Raw genomic sequence first — 7,011 nt, 5'->3', positions numbered from 1 at the left:
TGAGTCCAGATTTGAACTTAGGTACTCTTGAATCTAGGCCTGGTGCTTTGTCCACTGTGCAACCTAGCCACCCCCTCCCATGCTTTTTCAAGACCTTCTCTGCAAATCAAATTATGAGTCTGTTTATGACGACAAGAAGCCAGTGGTTAGAAGGTGCTCATGAGAACTTCCATTGCGGCAGAATATTAGGATGCATTATATGACATGGCTACTCCAAGTGCTGTAACATTTCTTGGCTCCAGGCCTAAATGTATACCACAACAGAATAGTTAAAAAACGAATCACTGAAAGGAGACAGAATGGATATACTCTCGTTGGAAAAGCCCTGATTGAAGCCTCCCGGCTCTGCACCTTAGACAAGTCACATCTTTTTTTTTAAGACTCAGTTTCCTCCTCTGCAAATTGAGATGTGTGTTTTGGATCAATCAATTAGCCAACTGTGTGTGATGTAAGGGTCTAAATTTTATAATCCTATATTTTTTCTGGGTTGCCTCAGAGGTTAGAAGTAGGAAAATTGACATAAATTGGGGGAAAATATATTCTTACTAATTGGAAACAGAAATAAAAGTGGAATGTTTTGTGAGTTTAAATGTTCCTTCTCCCTTGAAATATTCAAGCAGTTACTTGATGGTCATCAATTAGTGATATAATAGGATTTTTCTGAAGTTAGACTAATTGTCCCCTAAAGTTTCAGAATATATGATTTATTATCATCATAATCATCATTGTTGATGGTATTGTTTTGACTACTCAAAATCTATATCTGATTTATGTACGTGAGTATTTTTTCCTCCTACACATGATTGACCACTTGGTTTGGTATTATGTTGTCAAAGCTGTTATGTCCATGTAATAGGACCTTAAATAATCTTTGTTTGATATTTTTCTTCTTACCTCATTTATTCTATTATAAAATTATGAGGCAGAGTTTCTCTATAATAGTTTTGACCTCTTTTTTTTCATATCCTGACCTTCTGTATTACTGGCATTTTTAATTGCCAGCATCCTATACTTTTATCCTTAACTTTCCAATGTAAAAGTTTAAACATAGAATAATATTTCTAATTAGCTTTTTTCAATTAAGTAAATAAGGAACAATAGTTGAAACATTACTGGAGAAAAGCCATGCAGCTCCCATGGTGACCTGATGTGCATCATATGCATGTGCAAGGCTAAGGGCCAAGTGATATTAACTATATTTTAACAATCTTCCATGATGCATAATTATGTCCTAAAGACCTTCCAATATTAAAACATGGGCAAACACATTGACTTGAGTTTTCCAGATAGAAATTTTTCCTGCTCTCAAATTACAAAGTAATAGTTATTTACCTTCGATAACCCTAGCCATTTAATAAAGACAAAAACAAACCAAAAAAAACCCCATGAAATCGAGGGCTTCTACAGATGCATCTTTTTTTTGGCAGGGAAATGAGGGTTAAGTGACTTGTCCAGGGTTACAAAGTAAGTGTCAAGTGTCTGAGGCTGGATTTGAACTCAGGTCGTCCTGAATCCAGCACTGGTGCTTTATCCACTGCACTACCTAGCTGTTCCCAGATGCATCTTTTTCAAAAACCCAACAAACCCTGAATATTAGCTGTCTAGGTTAGCCATAATTTTCTTACACATAAATGCAATATAACAATATAAATTATTAGTTAATAAAAAAGTTAATTTCCATCCTCAGCTCAGATTTGTCTAAATGAGAATAGTGTTTAATCTGAAGATTAAAGAGCAGATTGATACAGCTTCTCAAATAATAGCCCACTGTCACTCACTCATTATCCACCACTCTGAGCTTTGCAGGAAAAGGGGAGAAAAACTGTAAGGAGACAATGAGAAAGAATAGGAGAGTACCACTGCAGTTGGTGTTTACATTTTTAGAATAGGAAAGGGTAATTAAACCAACTCAAATATATTTGAGTGCATCCATCTTCTCCCCACTCACAAATTTTAGATGAAATAAAGTAGTGGTAGTTTAGCCTGGAATTTTTGAATATTCCCTATTTAAAAACACACACACACAACAACACTACAAGAAAAATACAGTCTTAAAAACAGCAACAGATAAACTAGAAGGTTAATATTTTGCATTAATAACAATTTGCCATAAATTCTTTGCAATAGAGACTTCTCCTAGTCTTGGTGAAAGAGATGACATCGCTTCCCTTAGAGGCAGTTGCTTTAGAAACCTCTAGCAAATTCCTTCTCTTCTTATATTTTCCCATAGTAATTTCAAAATTCTCTTCTATAGAGTCTGAGTAAAAGTAGGAGGAATAGAGGAAGTAAAATCTGAGGAATAGAGAAAAAGACATGTTGAATATCTACTGAAATCTTGAGTGGAGAATCTGGGAAAGATTGACTCTATCCACATGATGGTAGTCATCTTCCAAGAGGGACTAGTTAGTCTTACTGATAGAACAAAGAATTGAAAACGACGGTTTAAAGGGGAAAACCTTGAATACCACATGGAGATATTTGGTACCTTCACCACTTACCACATGAAATAACAGGACTAACAGCTTCCCTGATCCCCACTTCTAATGTTTACACTGGGATAAAATTTGCTTAATCTGTTCAGTATGACTTGATTTCACACTGATTTCCACGGTGCACCAGGGATTGCAATTACAACAATGCCTTAGTTAGCTGAAAGCATATCATTTCCTCTGCAACAGCAATATAGCTAACCTATGCTATTATCAGGGTAAGGAACTGGTTTGGGCACTCTGATGGGGAATGTACCACTACTTCTATATAGGTTAGGGCTTCAGTTAAGCTTAATAAAGTACCTGGTACACATTAGGTGCTTAATAAATGTTTATTGGATTGTATTTTGCCAACATGTTTAAATATCAAACATTTATTAAATATTAAATATAGTATAGAGCAATGGTGGGTACAGCTAGATTGCTCAGTGGATAGAGTGCTGCACCTGGAATCAGGTAGAACTGAGTTCAAATCTGACCTCAGACCCATTAGTAGCTGTGTGATCCGAGGCAGTCACTTAACCCGTTTGCCTTAATCTACTAGAGAAGTAAATGACAACCCACTCCAGTGTCTTTGCCAAGAAAACTGCATGGACAGTATGATGCATGAGGTCACAAAGAGTTGGACATACTTGAACAACAACAACAGAGCAAGAGAATGATGTTAGTATTTTCCTTAAAATAGCCCAATAATATCAATAACTAATTAGCATGAACACTTAGATTTTTAGATTCAAATATTTATAGTTTTTATAGAGTTTATTAAGATTTTAAATTTTATTTCTTTAGAATTTATTTACATAGAGTTTTAGACATTGCCTATCTAGAAATTTTACTCCTCACAACCTTTTAAATTTTTTTGGAGGGGCAATGGGGGTTAAGTGACTTGCCCAAGGTCACACAGCTATTAAGTGTCAAGTGTCTGAGGCCAGATTTGAACTCAGGTCCTTCTGAATCCAGGGCCGGTGATTTATACACGGCGCCACCTACCTGCCCCCCCCAGCTGCCCCCCTCACAACCTTTTTAGATAGCTGCTATTTCCATTTCCATTTTTACAGATGGAGGAAGTGGGCATGAGAAAGGTTTTAAGACTTGGCCAGGTCAAACAGCTAGTAATTCTCTGAGGCTGAATGAATTTATACACCATTATTACTGACTCCAAATCTAGGCCTCTGTCCACTATGTTACCAGGTGCCACAAAAATTTGGCTGAGCGAGTAAACAAAGCAAGCAGGTACAAGGTAGGGCTTTTGCATAACAAAACTTTTGGGTAAAATTATTGGGGTCTCCAGTTAGCTCTCTTTCCATTTGTCATGGCCTTCTATTGGTATATATTTCCAATTTGAGAAAGATAACCAGGAGGCTTTTTCTCATGTGTTTCTTTAGTTTCTGGGCACATCTTGTATCTGTTAGTGACTGGCTCAAAGGTTCTAGTGCCAATAGGGAATGGGTAAAATATATCTTGCATGTCAGGTTCAACTGCTCCTGCTTGCCTTATTTAAATGGGCAAGACTATTTGTACTTCTTTAGGCAAGCCAAGAACAATTTTGCAAGCAATTGCCAAGGTGAGGAGGCTCCCTGAGGACAGGAACTCTATGTCTTTACATCCCTAGTGCCTGGCCCAGTGCCTGGAATTTTGCCAGTACTTAATAAATCCTTGGTGATTGATTGAAGGCAGTATCTTTTCAGAGCCTAGGAATATAGTGTTTGAGTAGACTGTGGATTTTGGATGGTCCATGTATTAGTTACCTACTTTTTTGGATTATCTGGACCACATTTCTCACTGCCTATTCAACATTGTCTATGAGAAGTGGGGTTATGGTTGGGAAATAAAAGTTAATTCTCTCACTAGACTATCTGGAACATAAATAGAAAGTTAAAACAACCTTCTGCCACCAAAATCATATAATATATTCCAGGAGCAAATAAAAATACCCTTGTTCTTCTCATTTATTTAAAATTTGCTCTTCCCCATGAGTATAGAGAACAAAAAGTTAACTGGATTTAATACTGTTCAAATGTCTTACATTTTTAGTATCACTTTTCACTTTTTAAAACAATGATAGGAAATGTATGTCAGTTAAACTGATGAGAAATTGTTATTCTTTCTATTCCTAAGAGACAAAATAAGAGGAATGTTACATAGAAAACAAATAGAAATACAATTCATAATATTTTGTAGTGTGTTTGTGGGGTATAGTGGGGTGAAATGATTTCTGAATTTTAGCATAAGCTTTTATTAGGACTGAAACAAGTCCTTTTGTCTTTATGGTCTTAGATCATAGGAGCTTTAAATCTTCCATCCATATTTAACTGATAATAGTGGGACAGATTTTAATAGGAAATTCTCCATGTGGGAACTACTGCCTCTGATACAGAAGGGCAACATTAGAGAATTTCCTGGAGGCAATAAGAAGTTAGATGAATTGCCTTAGGTCACAGGGCTTCTGTGGGTCAGTCATACAACTTCAACCACTTTTATCTCCAAGGATAACCCCTAGCTACTTCTCAAACTTTTCATCCTAATTAGAGGACAGTTTAAATAATCTGCAAGGATCTCTTGCATATTGTCTCAGTGGCAGCCACAGCAGCTGCTGCAGCAGCAGCAGCAGCATGTCCCGCAGGAAATTTTCTGCTCCCAGACATGGGTCTCTGGGCTTCCTACCTCTAAAGCAAAGCAGCAAGCCCTGGGGAAGGGTAAAGAGCTTCCCCAAAGAAGACCCCGCCAAGCCCATTCTTCTGACAGCTTTCCTGTGTTATAAGTCAGCCATGATCCACATCATTCAAGAGGTAGTCAGGCATGGCTCAAAGGTCAACAAAAAGGAAGTGATCGAGGCTGTCACATAGTAGAGATGCCCCCCATGGTCATTGTAGGCAACCTGAGTCATGTAAAGCCCCCTCAGGACCTTCAGAGTTTCAAAACCATCTCTGCTGACCATCTTTGATGAGTGGAAGATGTGAGCAATAAGAACTAAAATAAGTCCAAGAAGAACGTCTTCACCAAGTATTGCAAGAAGTTGCAAGATGATGACAGAAAGCAGCATGTGGAGAAGGATTTTCCCAGCATGAAGTAGTACTGTCAGGTTATCAGAGTCATTACCTTCACCCAGATGTTCCTGCTCCCTCTGAGGCAGGAATTTTATCTGATGGAGATCCAGTTGAATGGTGGCAGAATGGCTGAGAAATTGGACTAGGCCCATGAGAAGCTGGAGCAGCAGGTATTCATGTCTACTGTGTTTGGGCAAGACGAGATGATTGAAATCATTGGAGTGACCAAGGGCAAGGGTTACAAAGATGTCACCAGCCTCCAGCACACAAAGAAACTGCCCTGAAAAACCCACCAGGGCCTGCATAAGTTGGTGTATATTGGAGCTTGGCATCTTGCCCACGTGGCCCCCTCTGTTGGCTCAGGCTATTCAGAAGGGCTACCACCATTGCAGTGAGATCAACAAAAAGATCTCCAACATTGGTGAGGGCTACCAGATCAAGGATGGCAAGCTGATCAAAAACAACGTGTCCACTAAGTATGATCTATCCAACAAAAGGAGCAACCCTCTAAGAAGCTTTGTTCACTATGGTGAAGTGACCAATGACTTTATCATGCTGAAAGATTGTGTCATCGTGTCCTCACGCTGCAGAAGTCTTTGCTGGTACAGACTATATGTTGTACACTGGAGAAGATTGCCTTGAAGTTTATGCACACCGCCTCCAAATTTCTCCATGGCTGTTTCCAGATTTTGAAGGAGAAGAAAGCTTTCATTGGACCACTCAAAAAGGACCATGTTGCAAAAGAAGGTGCCTAATGTTTCCAGACCAACTTGGACATGGTGGATTCTCAATAAATTGAAATTATTAAAAAATTATCTGCAAGTGCCTAAAGAGTATTTGATTTTGTTCATGGGCACATAAATGTGTTGAATTTATTCCCATAGGAATATCTTGGGGATATCTATGGGATATTGTCTCTGTTAGTAAGTTTTATTTCCACTGAAAGAATCAGTGCTGGGGTTTAAGGAGTTCACTTAATTCTTCACTGCCACCACTCATGATAACTCACAGGAGCTCTACTTCCTATATAAAATACTTTTTTGATGGGTGTTATTTTGACTTCAAGTGCTTAGAAACATCTTGGAGTGTGGGGCTCTTAGGGTTAGCAAAAAAAGAAAAAATGAGGTCATGGTTTATTCCCCAGCTTTATTTCAAAATGTTCCTAAACCTTCTCTTCTCCCACCCCCTGACAAAAAGAAATTGATGTGTCAAGAAGATCGATGGAAGAGCTAGTTAACAAGAGTGATGGAAACTCTACTGGGAAAGTTAATAATAACAATCCCAAGGTTGAAGCCTTGTATCAGAGTACCTAACTGTATGATCTGAAGTAAGTTCTGGCATTGTTTCCAATCAGCTCTGTTTTCTTAATTCCAATTACTGTTCTTTGTTTCAGATATCTGCAAACCTTTGAGTGTGACATTCTTAAAATGCCCTCCAGGGGCAGCTAGGTGGTACAGTGGATAAAGCACTGGCCT

At 38.4% G+C, this 7,011-nt stretch overlaps 1 pseudogene; it reads left to right on the top strand.

Annotated features, from left to right (window-relative positions):
- Window positions 1-5,101: 5,101 nt before the first annotated feature.
- On the top strand, window positions 5,102-6,291 carry LOC122732419 (annotated as a pseudogene).
- The last annotated feature ends 720 nt before the right edge of the window (window positions 6,292-7,011 follow it).

The sequence above is a fragment of the Dromiciops gliroides genome, chromosome 6 (assembly GCF_019393635.1).
Source record: "Dromiciops gliroides isolate mDroGli1 chromosome 6, mDroGli1.pri, whole genome shotgun sequence".
NCBI lineage: Eukaryota > Metazoa > Chordata > Mammalia > Microbiotheria > Microbiotheriidae > Dromiciops > Dromiciops gliroides.
Note: the sequence above shows the minus strand (reverse complement) of the source record. Positions and strands in the feature narration are given on the sequence as shown.